We start from the raw sequence: 17,524 nt of genomic DNA on the forward strand, positions 1-17,524 counted from the left end.
TCGAAAACTGGTAGTTTTTGAAGCAGGTTTTCGGTGGTTTTCGAGCAAAATTGCTGTACTAGGTGCTACCTCTTCCGTGGTATGCTCTCCTGGTACTGAACACTCGAAAACTGGTAGTTTTTTAGGCAGTTTTTCGGTGGTTTTCGAGAAAAATTGCTGTGTTTGGTGCTACCTCTTCCGTGGTAAGCTCTCCTAGTACTATTCATTCGAAAACTGGTAGTTTTTGAAGCAGTTTTTCGGTGGTTTTCGAGCAAAATTGCTGTACTAGGTGCTACCTCTTCCGTGGTATGCTCTTCTGGTATTATATATTCGAAAACTGGTAGTTTTTGAAGCAGGTTTTCGGTGGTTTTCGAGCCAAATTGCTGTACTTGGTGCTACTTCTTCCGTGGTATGTTTTTTTGGTACTGAACACTCGAAAACTGGTAGTTTTTGAAGCAGATTTTCGGTGGTTTTCGAGCAAAATTGCTGTACTAGGTGCTACTTCTTCCGTGGTATACTCTTCTGGTACTATACATTCGAAAACTGGTAGTTTTTGAAGTAGTTTTTCGGTGGTTTTCGAGCAAAATTTTTGTACTAGGTGCTACTTCTTCCGTGGTATGCTCTTCTGGTACTAAACTTTCGAAAACTGGTAGTTTTTGAAGCAGTTTTTCGGTGGTTTTCGAGCAAAATTGCTGGACTAGGTGCTACTTCTTCCGTGGTATGCTCTTTTGGTACTGAACACTCGAAAACTGGTAGTTTTTGATGCAGTTTTTCGGTGGTTTTCGAGCAAAATTGTTGTACTAGGTGCTACTTCTTCCGTGGTATGCTCTTTTGGTACTAAACACTCGAAAACTGGTAGTTTTTGAAGCAGTTTTTCGGTGGTTTTCGAGCAAAATTGTTGTATTAGGTGCTACTTCTTCCGTGGTATGCTCTTTTGGTACTGAACACTCGAAAACTGGTAGTTTTTGAAGCAGTTTTTCGCTGGTTTTCGAGCAAAATTGTTGTATTAGGTGCTACTTCTTCCGTGGTATGCTCTTTTGGTACTGAACACTCGAAAACTGGTAGTTTTTGAAGCAGTTTTTCGGTGGTTTTCGAGCCAAAGTGCTGTACTAGGTAATACCTCTTCCATAGTATGCTCTTCTGGTACTATACATTCGAAAACTGGTAGTTTTTGAAGCAGTTTTTCGGTGGTTTTCGAGCAAAATTGCTGTACTAGAAGCAACCTATTCCGTGGTATGCTCTCTTGGTACTGTACATTCGAAAACTGGTAGCTTTTGAAGCAGATTTTCGGTGGTTTTCGAGCAAAATTGCTGTACTAGGTGCTACCTCTTCCGTGGTATGCTCTCCTGGTACTATACATTCGAAAACTGGTAGTTTTGAAGCAGTTTTTCGGTGGTTTTCGAGCAAAATTGCTGTACTAGGTGCTACTTCTTCCGTGGTATGCTCTCCTGGTACTATACATTCGAAAACTGGTAGTTTTTGAAGCAGTTTTTCGGTGGTTTTCGAGCAAAATTGCTGTACTAGAAGCAACCTATTCCGTGGTATGCTCTCTTGGTACTGTACATTCGAAAACTGGTAGTTTGTGAAGCAGTTTTTCGGTGGTTTTCGAGCAAAATTGCTGTACTAGGTGATACTTCTTCCGTGGTATGCTCTTCTGGTACTATACATTCGAAAACTGGTAGTTTTGAAGCAGTTTTTCGGTGGTTTTCGAGCAAAATTGCTGTACTAGGTGCTACTTCTTCCGTGGTATGCTCTTCTGGTACTATTCATTCGAAAACTGGTAGTTTTTGAAGCAGATTTCCGGTGGTTTTCGAGCAAAATTGTTGTACTAGGTGCTACTTCTTCCGTGGTATGCTCTTTTGGTACTGAACACTCGAAAACTGGTAGTTTTTGATGCAGTTTTTCGGTGGTTTTCGAGCAAAATTGTTGTACTAGGTGCTACTTCTTCCGTGGTATGCTCTTTTGGTACTAAACACTCGAAAACTGGTAGTTTTTGAAGCAGTTTTTCGGTGGTTTTCGAGCAAAATTGTTGTATTAGGTGCTACTTCTTCCGTGGTATGCTCTTTTGGTACTGAACACTCGAAAACTGGTAGTTTTTGAAGCAGTTTTTCGCTGGTTTTCGAGCCAAAGTTCTGTACTAGGTAATACCTCTTCCATAGTATGCTCTTCTGGTACTATACATTCGAAAACTGGTAGCTTTTGAAGCAGATTTTCGGTGGTTTTCGAGCAAAATTGCTGTACTAGGTGCTACCTCTTCTGTGGTATGCTCTCCTGGTACTGAACTTCGAACTTCGTATGCTCTTTTGGTACTGAACACTCGAAAACTGGTAGTTTTCTGAAGCAGGTTTTCGGTGGTTTTCGAGCAAAATTGCTGTACTAGGTGCTACTTCTTCCGTGGTATGCTCTTCTGGTACTATACATTCGAAAACTGGTAGTTTTTGAAGCAGTTTTTCGGTGGTTTTCGAGCAAAATTGCTGTACTAGGTGCTACTTCTTCCGTGGTATGCTCTTTTGGTACTATACATTCGAAAACTGGTAGTTTTTGAAGCAGTTTTTTGGTGGTTTTCGAGCGAAATTGTTGTACTAGGTGCTACTTCTTCCGTGGTATGCTCTTTTGGTACTAACCACTCGAAAACTGGTAGTTTTTGAAGCAGTTTTTCGGTGGTTTTCGAGCCAAATTGCTGTACTAGGTAATACCTCTTCCATAGTATGCTCTTCTGGTACTATACATTCGAAAACTGGTAGCTTTTGAAGCAGATTTTCGGTGGTTTTCGAGCAAAATTGCTGTACTAGGTGCTACCTCTTCTGTGGTATGCTCTCCTGGTACTGAACTTCGAACTTCGTATGCTCTTTTGGTACTGAACACTCGAAAACTGGTAGTTTTCTGAAGCAGGTTTTCGGTGGTTTTCGAGCAAAATTGCTGTACTAGGTGCTACTTCTTCCGTGGTATGCTCTTCTGGTACTATACATTCGAAAACTGGTAGTTTTTGAAGCAGTTTTTCGGTGGTTTTCGAGCAAAATTGTTGTACTAGGTGCTACTTCTTCCGTGGTATGCTCTTTTGGTACTGAACACTCGAAAACTGGTAGTTTTTGAAGCAGTTTTTCGGTGGTTTTCGAGCAAAATTGTTGTACTAGGTGCTACTTCTTCCGTGGTATGCTCTCCTGGTACTAAACACTCGAAAACTGGTAGTTTTTGAAGCAGTTTTTCGGTGGTTTTCGAGCAAATTTGTTGTACTAGGTAATACCTCTTCCATAGTATGCTCTATGGTATAGTACCAGATACATTCGAAAACTGGTAGTTTTTGAAGCAGGTTTTCGGTGGTTTTCGAGCAAAATTGCTGTACTAGGTGCTACCTCTTCCGTGGTATGCTCTCTTTGTACTATACATTCGAAATTTGGTTGTTTTTGAAGCAGTTTTTCGATGGTTTTCGAGCAAAATTGCTGTACTAGGTGCTACTTCTTCCGTGGTATGCTCTCCTGGTACTAAACACTCGAAAACTGGTAGTTTTTGAAGCAGTTTTTCGGTGGTTTTCGAGCCAAATTGCTGTACTAGGTGCTACTTCTTCCGTGGTATGCTCTTCTGGTACTATACATTCGAAAACTGGTAGTTTTTGAAGCAGATTTCCGGTAGTTTTCGAGCAAAATTGTTGTACTAGGTGCTACTTCTTCCGTGGTATGCTCTTTTGGTACTGAACACTCGAAAACTGGTAGTTTTTGAAGCAGTTTTTTGGTAGTTTTCGAGCAAAATTGTTGTACTTGGTGCTACTTCTTCCGTGGTATGCTCTTCTGGTACTATACATTCGAAAACTGGTAGTTTTTGAAGCAGATTTCCGGTGGTTTTCGAGCAAAATTGTTGTACTAGGTGCTACTTCTTCCGTGGTATGCTCTTTTGGTACTGAACACTCGAAAACTGGTAGTTTTTGAAGTAGTTTTTCGGTGGTTTTCGAGCAAAATTGTTGTACTAGGTGCTACTTCTTCCGTGGTATGCTCTTTTGGTACAAACCACTCGAAAACTGGTAGTTTTTGATGCAGTTTTTCGGTGGTTTTCGAGCAAAATTGTTGTACTAGGTGCTACTTCTTCCGTGGTATGCTCTTTTGGTACTAAACACTCGAAAACTGGTAGTTTTTGAAGCAGTTTTTCGGTGGTTTTCGAGCAAAATTGTTGTACTAGGTGCTACTTCTTCCGTGGTATGCTCTTCTGGTACTATACATTCGAAAACTGGTAGTTTTTGAAGCAGATTTCCGGTGGTTTTCGAGCAAAATTGTTGTACTAGGTGCTACCTCTTCCGTGGTATGCTCTTTTGGTACTGAACACTCGAAAACTGGTAGTTTTTGATGCAGTTTTTCGGTGGTTTTCGAGCAAAATTGTTGTACTAGGTGCTACCTCTTCCGTGGTATGCTCTTTTGGTACAAAACACTCGAAAACTGGTAGTTTTTGAAGCAGTTTTTCGGTGGTTTTCGAGCAAAATTGTTGTACTAGGTGCTACTTCTTCCGTGGTATGCTCTTTTGGTACTGAACACTCGAAAACTGGTAGTTTTCGAAGCAGTTTTCGTTGGTTTTCGAGCCAAAGTGCTGTACTAGGTAATACCTCTTCCATAGTATGCTCTTCTGGTACTATACATTCGAAAACTGGTAGCTTTTGAAGCAGATTTTCGGTGGTTTTCGAGCAAATTTGCTGTACTAGGTGCTACCTCTTCCGTGGTATGCTCTCTTTGTACTATACATTCGAAATTTGGTTGTTTTTGAAGCAGTTTTTCGATGGTTTTCGAGCAAAATTGCTGTACTAGGTGCTACTTCTTCCGTGGTATGCTCTTTTGGTACTAAACACTCGAAAACTGGTAGTTTTTGAAGCAGTTTTTCGGTGGTTTTCGAGCCAAATTGCTGTACTAGGTGCTACTTCTTCCGTGGTATGCGCTTCTGGTACTGAACTTCGAACTTCGTATGCTCTTTTGGTACTGAACACTCGAAAACTGGTAGTTTTTGAAGCAGGTTTTCGGTGGTTTTCGAGCAAAATTGCTGTACTAGGTGCTACCTCTTCCGTGGTATGCTCTTCTGGTACTGAACACTCGAAAACTGGTAGTTTTTTAGGCAGTTTTTCGGTGGTTTTCGAGCAAAATTGCTGTGTTTGGTGCTACCTCTTCCGTGGTATGCTCTCCTAGTACTATTCATTCGAAAACTGGTAGTTTTTGAAGCAGTTTTTCGGTGGTTTTCGAGCAAAATTGTTGTACTAGGTGCTACCTCTTCCGTGGTATGCTCTCCTGGTATTATACATTCCAAAACTGGTAGTTTTTGAAGCAGTTTTTCGGTGGTTTTCGAGCAAAATTGCTGTACTAGGTGCTACCTCTTCTGTGGTATGCTCTCCTGGTACTATTCATTCGATAACTGGTAGTTTTTGAAGCAGTTTTTTGGTGGTTTTCGAGCAAAATTGTTGTACTAGGTGCTACTTCTTCCGTGGTATGCTCTTCTGGTACTATACATTCGAAAACTGGTAGTTTTTGAAGCAGTTTTTCGGTGGTTTTCGAGCAAAATTGCTGTACTAGGTGCTACTTTTTCCGTGGTATGCTCTCTTGGTACTATTCATTCGAAAACTGGTAGTTTTTGAAGCAGTTTTTCGGTGGTTTTCGAGCAAAATTGTTGTAGTAGGTGCTACTTCTTCCGTGGTATGCTCTTCTGGTACTGAACTTCGAACTTCGTATGCTCTTTTGGTACTGAACACTCGAAAACTGGTAGTTTTTGAAGCAGGTTTTCGGTGGTTTTCGAGCAAAATTGCTGTACTAGGTGCTACCTCTTCCGTGGTATGCTCTCCTGGTACTGAACACTCGAAAACTGGTAGTTTTTTAGGCAGTTTTTCGGTGGTTTTCGAGAAAAATTGCTGTGTTTGGTGCTACCTCTTCCGTGGTATGCTCTCCTAGTACTATTCATTCGAAAACTGGTAGTTTTTGAAGCAGTTTTTCGGTGGTTTTCGAGCAAAATTGCTGTACTAGGTGCTACCTCTTCCGTGGTATGCTCTTCTGGTATTATATATTCGAAAACTGGTAGTTTTTGAAGCAGGTTTTCGGTGGTTTTCGAGCCAAATTGCTGTACTTGGTGCTACTTCTTCCGTGGTATGTTTTTTTGGTACTGAACACTCGAAAACTGGTAGTTTTTGAAGCAGATTTTCGGTGGTTTTCGAGCAAAATTGCTGTACTAGGTGCTACTTCTTCCATGGTATACTCTTCTGGTACTATACATTCGAAAACTGGTAGTTTTTGAAGTAGTTTTTTCGGTGGTTTTCGAGCAAAATTTTTGTACTAGGTGCTACTTCTTCCGTGGTATGCTCTTCTGGTACTAAACTTTCGAAAACTGGTAGTTTTTGAAGCAGTTTTTCGGTGGTTTTCGAGCAAAATTGCTGGACTAGGTGCTACTTCTTCCGTGGTATGCTCTCCTAGTTCTTAACACTAGAAAACTGGTAGTTTTTGAAGCAGTTTTTCGGTGGTTTTCGAGCAAAATTGCTGTACTAGGTGCTACCTCTTCCATGGTATGCTCTTCTGGTACTATACATTCGAAAACTGGTAGTTTTTGAAGCAGTTTTTCGGTGGTTTTCGAGCAAAATTGTTGTACTAGGTGCTACCTCTTCCGTGGTATGCTCTCCTGGTACTATACATTCCAAAACTGGTAGTTTTTGAAGCAGTTTTTCGGTGGTTTTCGAGCAAAATTGCTGTACTAGGTGCTACCTCTTCTGTGGTATGCTCTCCTGGTACTATTCATTCGATAACTGGTAGTTTTTGAAGCAGTTTTTCGGTGGTTTTCGAGCAAAATTGTTGTACTTGGTACTACTTCTTCCGTGGTATGCTCTCTTGGTTCTATACATTCGAAAACTGGTAGTTTTTGAAGCAGTTTTTCGGTGGTTTTCGAGCAAAGTTGCTGTACTAGGTGCTACTTCTTCCGTGGTATGCTCTCCTGGTACCATACATTCGAAAACTGGTAGTTTTTGAAGCAGTTTTTTGGTGGTTTTCGAGCAAAATTGCTGTACTAGGTGCTACCTCTTCCGTGGTATGCTTTTCTGTTACTATACATTCGAAAACTGGTAGTTTTTGAAGCAGTTTTTCGGTGGTTTTCGAGCAAAATTGCTGTACTAGGTGCTACTTATTCCGTGATATGCTCTTCTGGTACTATACATTCGAAAACTGGTAGCTTTTGAAGCAGATTTTCGGTGGTTTTCGAGCAAAATTGTTGTACTAGGTGCTACTTCTTCCGTGGTATGCTCTTCTGGTACTATTCATTCGAAAACTGGTAGTTTTTGAAGCAGTTTTTCGGTGGTTTACGAGAAAAATTGTTGTACTAGGTGCTACTTCTTCTGTGGTATGCTCTTCTGGTATTATACATTCGAAAACTGGTAGTTTTTGAAGCAGTTTTTCGGTGGTTTTCGAGCCAAATTGATGTACTAGGTGCTACCTCTTCCGTGGTATGCTCTTCTGGTACTGAACACTCGAAAACTGGTAGTTTTTGAAGCAGTTTTTCGGTACTCTTCTGGTACTGAACACTCAAAAACTTGTAGTTTTTGAAGCAGTTTTTCGGTGGTTTTCGAGCAAAATTGTTGTACTAGGTGCTACTTCTTCCGTGGTATGCTCTTCTGGTATTATACATTCGAAAACTGGTAGTTTTTGAAGCAGATTTCCGGTGGTTTTCGAGCAAAATTGTTGTACTAGGTGCTACTTCTTCCGTGGTATGCTCTTTTGGTACTGAACACTCGAAAACTGGTAGTTTTTGATGCAGTTTTTCGGTGGTTTTCGAGCAAAATTGTTGTACTAGGTGCTACTTCTTCCGTGGTATGCTCTCCTGGTACTAAACACTCGAAAACTGGTAGTTTTTGAAGCAGTTTTTCGGTGGTTTTCGAGCAAATTTGTTGTACTAGGTGCTACTTCTTCCGTGGTATGCTCTTTTGGTACTGAACACTCGAAAACTGGTAGTTTTTGAAGCAGTTTTTCGTTGGTTTTCGAGCCAAATTGCTGTACTAGGTAATACCTCTTCCATAGTATGCTCTTCTGGTACCATACATTCGAAAACTGGTAGCTTTTGAAGCAGATTTTCGGTGGTTTTCGAGCGAAATTGTTGTACTTGGTGCTACCTCTTCCGTGGTATGCTCTTCTGGTACTATACATTCGAAAACTGGTTGTTTTTGAAGCAGTTTTTCGGTGGTTTTCGAGCAAAATTGCTGTACTAGGTGCTACTTCTTCCGTGGTATGCTCTTCTGGTATTATACATTCGAAAACTGGTAGTTTTTGAAGCAGATTTCCGGTGGTTTTCGAGCAAAATTGTTGTACTAGGTGCTACTTCTTCCGTGGTATGCTCTTTTGGTACTGAACACTCGAAAACTGGTAGTTTTTGATGCAGTTTTTCGGTGGTTTTCGAGCAAAATTGTTGTACTAGGTGCTACTTCTTCCGTGGTATGCTCTCCTGGTACTAAACACTCGAAAACTGGTAGTTTTTGAAGCAGTTTTTCGGTGGTTTTCGAGCAAAATTGTTGTACTAGGTGCTACTTCTTCCGTGGTATGCTCTTCTGGTATTATACATTCGAAAACTGGTAGTTTTTGAAGCAGATTTCCGGTGGTTTTCGAGCAAAATTGTTGTACTTGGTGCTACTTCTTCCGTGATATGTTTTTTTGGTACTGAACACTCGAAAACTGGTAGTTTTTGAAGCAGTTTTTCGGTGGTTTTCGAGCAAAATTGTTGTACTAGGTGCTACCTCTTCCGTGGTATGCTCTCCTGGTACTATACATTCCAAAACTGGTAGTTTTTGAAGCAGTTTTTCGGTGGTTTTCGAGCAAAATTGCTGTACTAGGTGCTACCTCTTCTGTGGTATGCTCTCCTGGTACTATTCATTCGATAACTGGTAGTTTTTGAAGCAGTTTTTTGGTGGTTTTCGAGCAAAATTGTTGTACTTGGTACTACTTCTTCCGTGGTATGCTCTCTTGGTTCTATACATTCGAAAACTGGTAGTTTTTGAAGCAGTTTTTCGGTGGTTTTCGAGCAAAGTTGCTGTACTAGGTGCTACTTCTTCCGTGGTATGCTCTCCTGGTACCATACATTCGAAAACTGGTAGTTTTTGAAGCAGTTTTTTGATGGTTTTCGAGCAAAATTGCTGTACTAGGTGCTACCTCTTCCGTGGTATGCTCTCCTGGTACTATACATTCGAAAACTGGTAGTTTTTGAAGCAGTTTTTCGGTGGTTTTCGAGCAAAATTGCTGTACTAGGTGCTACTTATTCCGTGATATGCTCTTCTGGTACTATACATTCGAAAACTGGTAGCTTTTGAAGCAGATTTTCGGTGGTTTTCGAGCAAAATTGTTGTACTAGGTGCTACTTCTTCCGTGGTATGCTCTTCTGGTACTATTCATTCGAAAACTGGTAGTTTTTGAAGCAGTTTTTCGGTGGTTTACGAGAAAAATTGTTGTACTAGGTGCTACTTCTTCTGTGGTATGCTCTCCTGGTATTATACATTCGAAAACTGGTAGTTTTTGAAGCAGTTTTTCGGTGGTTTTCGAGCCAAATTGATGTACTAGGTGCTAACTCTTCCGTGGTATGCTCTTCTGGTACTGAACACTCGAAAACTGGTAGTTTTTGAAGCAGTTTTTCGGTACTCTTCTGGTACTGAACACTCGAAAACTGGTAGTTTTTGAAGCAGTTTTTCGGTGGTTTTCGAGCAAAATTGTTGTACTAGGTGCTACTTCTTCCGTGGTATGCTCTTCTGGTATTATACATTCGAAAACTGGTAGTTTTTGAAGCAGATTTCCGGTGGTTTTCGAGCAAAATTGTTGTACTAGGTGCTACTCTTTCCGTGGTATGCTCTTTTGGTACTGAACACTCGAAAACTGGTAGTTTTTGATGCAGTTTTTCGGTGGTTTTCGAGCAAAATTGTTGTACTAGGTGCTACTTCTTCCGTGGTATGCTCTCCTGGTACTAAACACTCGAAAACTGGTAGTTTTTGAAGCAGTTTTTCGGTGGTTTTCGAGCAAATTTGTTGTACTAGGTGCTATTTCTTCCGTGGTATGCTCTTTTGGTACTGAACACTCGAAAACTGGTAGTTTTTGAAGCAGTTTTTCGTTGGTTTTCGAGCCAAATTGCTGTACTAGGTAATACCTCTTCCATAGTATGCTCTTCTGGTACCATACATTCGAAAACTGGTAGCTTTTGAAGCAGATTTTCGGTGGTTTTCGAGCGAAATTACTGTACTTGGTGCTACCTCTTCCGTGGTATGCTCTTCTGGTACTATACATTCGAAAACTGGTTGTTTTTGAAGCAGTTTTTCGGTGGTTTTCGAGCAAAATTGCTGTACTAGGTGCTACTTCTTCCGTGGTATGCTCTTCTGGTATTATACATTCGAAAACTGGTAGTTTTTGAAGCAGATTTCCGGTGGTTTTCGAGCAAAATTGTTGTACTAGGTGCTACTTCTTCCGTGGTATGCTCTTTTGGTACTGAACACTCGAAAACTGGTAGTTTTTGATGCAGTTTTTCGGTGGTTTTCGAGCAAAATTGTTGTACTAGGTGCTACTTCTTCCGTGGTATGCTCTCCTGGTACTAAACACTCGAAAACTGGTAGTTTTTGAAGCAGTTTTTCGGTGGTTTTCGAGCAAAATTGTTGTACTAGGTGCTACTTCTTCCGTGGTATGCTCTTCTGGTATTATACATTCGAAAACTGGTAGTTTTTGAAGCAGATTTCCGGTGGTTTTCGAGCAAAATTGTTGTACTTGGTGCTACTTCTTCCGTGGTATGTTTTTTTGGTACTGAACACTCGAAAACTGGTAGTTTTTGAAGCAGATTTTCGGTGGTTTTCGAGCAAAATTGCTGTACTAGGTTCTACTTCTTCCGTGGTATACTCTTCTGGTACTATACATTCGAAAACTGGTAGTTTTTGAAGTAGTTTTTCGGTGGTTTTCGAGCAAAATTTTTGTACTAGGTGCTATTTCTTCCGTGGTATGCTCTTCTGGTACTAAACTTTCGAAAACTGGTAGTTTTTGAAGCAGTTTTTCGGTGGTTTTCGAGCAAAATTGCTGGACTAGGTGCTACTTCTTCCGTGGTATGCTCTCCTAGTTCTGAACACTAGAAAACTGGTAGTTTTTGAAGCAGTTTTTCGGTGGTTTTCGAGCAAAATTGTTCTACTAGGTGCTACCTCTTCCATGGTATGCTCTTCTGGTACTATACATTCGAAAACTGGTAGTTTTTGAAGCAGTTTTTCGGTGGTTTTCGAGCAAAATTGCTGTACTAGGTGCTACTTCTTCCGTGGTATGCTCTCCTAGTTCTGAACACTAGAAAACTGGTAGTTTTTGAAGCAGTTTTTCGGTGGTTTTCGAGCGAAATTGTTTTACTAGGCGCTACTTCTTCCGTGGTATGTTTTTTTGGTACTAAACACTCAAAAACTGGTAGTTTTTGAAGCAGTTTTTCGGTGGTTTTCGAGCCAAATTGCTGTACTAGGTAATACCTCTTCCATAGTATGCTCTTCTGGTACTATACATTCGAAAACTGGTAGTTTTTGAAGCAGTTTTTCGGTGGTTTTCGAGCAAAATTGCTGTACTAGGTGCTACCTCTTCCGTGGTATGCTCTTCTGGTACTATAAATTCGTAGACTGGTAGTTTTTGAAGCAGTTTTCGGTGGTTTTCGAGTAAAATTGCTGTACTAGGTGCTACCTCTTCTGTGGTATGCTCTTCTGGTATTATACATTCGAAAACTGGTAGTTTTTGAAGCAGTTTTTCGGTGGTTTTCGAGCAAAGTTGCTGTACTAGGTGCTACTTCTTCCGTGGTATGCTCTCCTGGTACTGAACACTCGAATACTGGTAGTTTTTGAAGCAGTTTTTCGGTGGTTTTCGAGCCAAATTGCTGTACTAGGTGCTACCTCTTCCGTGGTATGCTTTTCTGGTACTATACATTCGAAAACTGGTAGTTTTTGAAGCAGTTTTTCGGTGGTTTTCGAGCAAAATTGCTGTACTAGGTGCTACTTCTTCCGTGGTATGTTCTCTTGGTACTATACATTCGAAAACTGGTAGTTTTTGAAGCAGTTTTTCGGTGGTTTTCGAGCAAAATTTTTGTACTAGGTGCTACTTCTTCCGTGGTATGCTCTTCTGGTACTAAACTTTCGAAAACTGGTAGTTTTTGAAGCAGTTTTTCGGTGGTTTTCGAGCAAAATTGCTGGACTAGGTGCTACTTCTTCCGTGGTATGCTCTCCTAGTTCTTAACACTAGAAAACTGGTAGTTTTTGAAGCAGTTTTTCGGTGGTTTTCGAGCAAAGTTGCTGTACTAGGTGCTACTTCTTCCGTGGTATGTTCTCTTGGTACTATACATTCGAAAACTGGTAGTTTTTGAAGCAGTTTTTCGGTGGTTTTCGAGCAAAATTGCTGTACTAGGTGCTACCTCTTCCGTGGTATGCTCTCCTGGTACTGAACACTCGAAAACTGGTAGTTTTTTAGGCAGTTTTTCGGTGGTTTTCGAGAAAAATTGCTGTGTTTGGTGCTACCTCTTCCGTGGTATGCTCTCCTAGTACTATTCATTCGAAAACTGGTAGTTTTTGAAGCAGTTTTTCGGTGGTTTTCGAGCAAAATTGCTGTACTAGGTGCTACCTCTTCCGTGGTATGCTCTTCTGGTATTATATATTCGAAAACTGGTAGTTTTTGAAGCAGGTTTTCGGTGGTTTTCGAGCCAAATTGCTGTACTTGGTGCTACTTCTTCCGTGGTATGTTTTTTTGGTACTGAACACTCGAAAACTGGTAGTTTTTGAAGCAGATTTTCGGTGGTTTTCGAGCAAAATTGCTGTACTAGGTGCTACTTCTTCCATGGTATACTCTTCTGGTACTATACATTCGAAAACTGGTAGTTTTTGAAGTAGTTTTTCGGTGGTTTTCGAGCAAAATTTTTGTACTAGGTGCTACTTCTTCCGTGGTATGCTCTTCTGGTACTAAACTTTCGAAAACTGGTAGTTTTTGAAGCAGTTTTTCGGTGGTTTTCGAGCAAAATTGCTGGACTAGGTGCTACTTCTTCCGTGGTATGCTCTCCTAGTTCTTAACACTAGAAAACTGGTAGTTTTTGAAGCAGTTTTTCGGTGGTTTTCGAGCAAAATTGCTGTACTAGGTGCTACCTCTTCCATGGTATGCTCTTCTGGTACTATACATTCGAAAACTGGTAGTTTTTGAAGCAGTTTTTCGGTGGTTTTCGAGCAAAATTGTTGTACTAGGTGCTACCTCTTCCGTGGTATGCTCTCCTGGTACTATACATTCCAAAACTGGTAGTTTTTGAAGCAGTTTTTCGGTGGTTTTCGAGCAAAATTGCTGTACTAGGTGCTACCTCTTCTGTGGTATGCTCTCCTGGTACTATTCATTCGATAACTGGTAGTTTTTGAAGCAGTTTTTCGGTGGTTTTCGAGCAAAATTGTTGTACTTGGTACTACTTCTTCCGTGGTATGCTCTCTTGGTTCTATACATTCGAAAACTGGTAGTTTTTGAAGCAGTTTTTCGGTGGTTTTCGAGCAAAGTTGCTGTACTAGGTGCTACTTCTTCCGTGGTATGCTCTCCTGGTACCATACATTCGAAAACTGGTAGTTTTTGAAGCAGTTTTTTGGTGGTTTTCGAGCAAAATTGCTGTACTAGGTGCTACCTCTTCCGTGGTATGCTTTTCTGTTACTATACATTCGAAAACTGGTAGTTTTTGAAGCAGTTTTTCGGTGGTTTTCGAGCAAAATTGCTGTACTAGGTGCTACTTATTCCGTGATATGCTCTTCTGGTACTATACATTCGAAAACTGGTAGCTTTTGAAGCAGATTTTCGGTGGTTTTCGAGCAAAATTGTTGTACTAGGTGCTACTTCTTCCGTGGTATGCTCTTCTGGTACTATTCATTCGAAAACTGGTAGTTTTTGAAGCAGTTTTTCGGTGGTTTACGAGAAAAATTGTTGTACTAGGTGCTACTTCTTCTGTGGTATGCTCTTCTGGTATTATACATTCGAAAACTGGTAGTTTTTGAAGCAGTTTTTCGGTGGTTTTCGAGCCAAATTGATGTACTAGGTGCTACCTCTTCCGTGGTATGCTCTTCTGGTACTGAACACTCGAAAACTGGTAGTTTTTGAAGCAGTTTTTCGGTACTCTTCTGGTACTGAACACTCAAAAACTTGTAGTTTTTGAAGCAGTTTTTCGGTGGTTTTCGAGCAAAATTGTTGTACTAGGTGCTACTTCTTCCGTGGTATGCTCTTCTGGTATTATACATTCGAAAACTGGTAGTTTTTGAAGCAGATTTCCGGTGGTTTTCGAGCAAAATTGTTGTACTAGGTGCTACTTCTTCCGTGGTATGCTCTTTTGGTACTGAACACTCGAAAACTGGTAGTTTTAGATGCAGTTTTTCGGTGGTTTTCGAGCAAAATTGTTGTACTAGGTGCTACTTCTTCCGTGGTATGCTCTCCTGGTACTAAACACTCGAAAACTGGTAGTTTTTGAAGCAGTTTTTCGGTGGTTTTCGAGCAAATTTGTTGTACTAGGTGCTACTTCTTCCGTGGTATGCTCTTTTGGTACTGAACACTCGAAAACTGGTAGTTTTTGAAGCAGTTTTTCGTTGGTTTTCGAGCCAAATTGCTGTACTAGGTAATACCTCTTCCATAGTATGCTCTTCTGGTACCATACATTCGAAAACTGGTAGCTTTTGAAGCAGATTTTCGGTGGTTTTCGAGCGAAATTGTTGTACTTGGTGCTACCTCTTCCGTGGTATGCTCTTCTGGTACTATACATTCGAAAACTGGTTGTTTTTGAAGCAGTTTTTCGGTGGTTTTCGAGCAAAATTGCTGTACTAGGTGCTACTTCTTCCGTGGTATGCTCTTCTGGTATTATACATTCGAAAACTGGTAGTTTTTGAAGCAGATTTCCGGTGGTTTTCGAGCAAAATTGTTGTACTAGGTGCTACTTCTTCCGTGGTATGCTCTTTTGGTACTGAACACTCGAAAACTGGTAGTTTTTGATGCAGTTTTTCGGTGGTTTTCGAGCAAAATTGTTGTACTAGGTGCTACTTCTTCCGTGGTATGCTCTCCTGGTACTAAACACTCGAAAACTGGTAGTTTTTGAAGCAGTTTTTCGGTGGTTTTCGAGCAAAATTGTTGTACTAGGTGCTACTTCTTCCGTGGTATGCTCTTCTGGTATTATACATTCGAAAACTGGTAGTTTTTGAAGCAGATTTCCGGTGGTTTTCGAGCAAAATTGTTGTACTTGGTGCTACTTCTTCCGTGATATGTTTTTTTGGTACTGAACACTCGAAAACTGGTAGTTTTTGAAGCAGTTTTTTCGGTGGTTTTCGAGCAAAATTGTTGTACTAGGTGCTACCTCTTCCGTGGTATGCTCTCCTGGTACTATACATTCCAAAACTGGTAGTTTTTGAAGCAGTTTTTCGGTGGTTTTCGAGCAAAATTGCTGTACTAGGTGCTACCTCTTCTGTGGTATGCTCTCCTGGTACTATTCATTCGATAACTGGTAGTTTTTGAAGCAGTTTTTTGGTGGTTTTCGAGCAAAATTGTTGTACTTGGTACTACTTCTTCCGTGGTATGCTCTCTTGGTTCTATACATTCGAAAACTGGTAGTTTTTGAAGCAGTTTTTCGGTGGTTTTCGAGCAAAGTTGCTGTACTAGGTGCTACTTCTTCCGTGGTATGCTCTCCTGGTACCATACATTCGAAAACTGGTAGTTTTTGAAGCAGTTTTTTGATGGTTTTCGAGCAAAATTGCTGTACTAGGTGCTACCTCTTCCGTGGTATGCTCTCCTGGTACTATACATTCGAAAACTGGTAGTTTTTGAAGCAGTTTTTCGGTGGTTTTCGAGCAAAATTGCTGTACTAGGTGCTACTTATTCCGTGATATGCTCTTCTGGTACTATACATTCGAAAACTGGTAGCTTTTGAAGCAGATTTTCGGTGGTTTTCGAGCAAAATTGTTGTACTAGGTGCTACTTCTTCCGTGGTATGCTCTTCTGGTACTATTCATTCGAAAACTGGTAGTTTTTGAAGCAGTTTTTCGGTGGTTTACGAGAAAAATTGTTGTACTAGGTGCTACTTCTTCTGTGGTATGCTCTCCTGGTATTATACATTCGAAAACTGGTAGTTTTTGAAGCAGTTTTTCGGTGGTTTTCGAGCCAAATTGATGTACTAGGTGCTAACTCTTCCGTGGTATGCTCTTCTGGTACTGAACACTCGAAAACTGGTAGTTTTTGAAGCAGTTTTTCGGTACTCTTCTGGTACTGAACACTCGAAAACTGGTAGTTTTTGAAGCAGTTTTTCGGTGGTTTTCGAGCAAAATTGTTGTACTAGGTGCTACTTCTTCCGTGGTATGCTCTTCTGGTATTATACATTCGAAAACTGGTAGTTTTTGAAGCAGATTTCCGGTGGTTTTCGAGCAAAATTGTTGTACTAGGTGCTACTCTTTCCGTGGTATGCTCTTTTGGTACTGAACACTCGAAAACTGGTAGTTTTTGATGCAGTTTTTCGGTGGTTTTCGAGCAAAATTGTTGTACTAGGTGCTACTTCTTCCGTGGTATGCTCTCCTGGTACTAAACACTCGAAAACTGGTAGTTTTTGAAGCAGTTTTTCGGTGGTTTTCGAGCAAATTTGTTGTACTAGGTGCTATTTCTTCCGTGGTATGCTCTTTTGGTACTGAACACTCGAAAACTGGTAGTTTTTGAAGCAGTTTTTCGTTGGTTTTCGAGCCAAATTGCTGTACTAGGTAATACCTCTTCCATAGTATGCTCTTCTGGTACCATACATTCGAAAACTGGTAGCTTTTGAAGCAGATTTTCGGTGGTTTTCGAGCGAAATTACTGTACTTGGTGCTACCTCTTCCGTGGTATGCTCTTCTGGTACTATACATTCGAAAACTGGTTGTTTTTGAAGCAGTTTTTCGGTGGTTTTCGAGCAAAATTGCTGTACTAGGTGCTACTTCTTCCGTGGTATGCTCTTCTGGTATTATACATTCGAAAACTGGTAGTTTTTGAAGCAGATTTCCGGTGGTTTTCGAGCAAAATTGTTGTACTAGGTGCTACTTCTTCCGTGGTATGCTCTTTTGGTACTGAACACTCGAAAACTGGTAGTTTTTGATGCAGTTTTTCGGTGGTTTTCGAGCAAAATTGTTGTACTAGGTGCTACTTCTTCCGTGGTATGCTCTCCTGGTACTAAACACTCGAAAACTGGTAGTTTTTGAAGCAGTTTTTCGGTGGTTTTCGAGCAAAATTGTTGTACTAGGTGCTACTTCTTCCGTGGTATGCTCTTCTGGTATTATACATTCGAAAACTGGTAGTTTTTGAAGCAGATTTCCGGTGGTTTTCGAGCAAAATTGTTGTACTTGGTGCTACTTCTTCCGTGGTATGTTTTTTTGGTACTGAACACTCGAAAACTGGTAGTTTTTGAAGCAGATTTTCGGTGGTTTTCGAGCAAAATTGCTGTACTAGTTTCTACTTCTTCCGTGGTATACTCTTCTGGTACTATACATTCGAAAACTGGTAGTTTTTGAAGTAGTTTTTCGGTGGTTTTCGAGCAAAATTTTTGTACTAGGTGCTATTTC

This window comes from Anopheles moucheti, unplaced genomic scaffold (genome assembly GCF_943734755.1).
Source record: "Anopheles moucheti unplaced genomic scaffold, idAnoMoucSN_F20_07 U2, whole genome shotgun sequence".
Classification (NCBI taxonomy): Eukaryota; Metazoa; Arthropoda; class Insecta; order Diptera; family Culicidae; genus Anopheles; species Anopheles moucheti.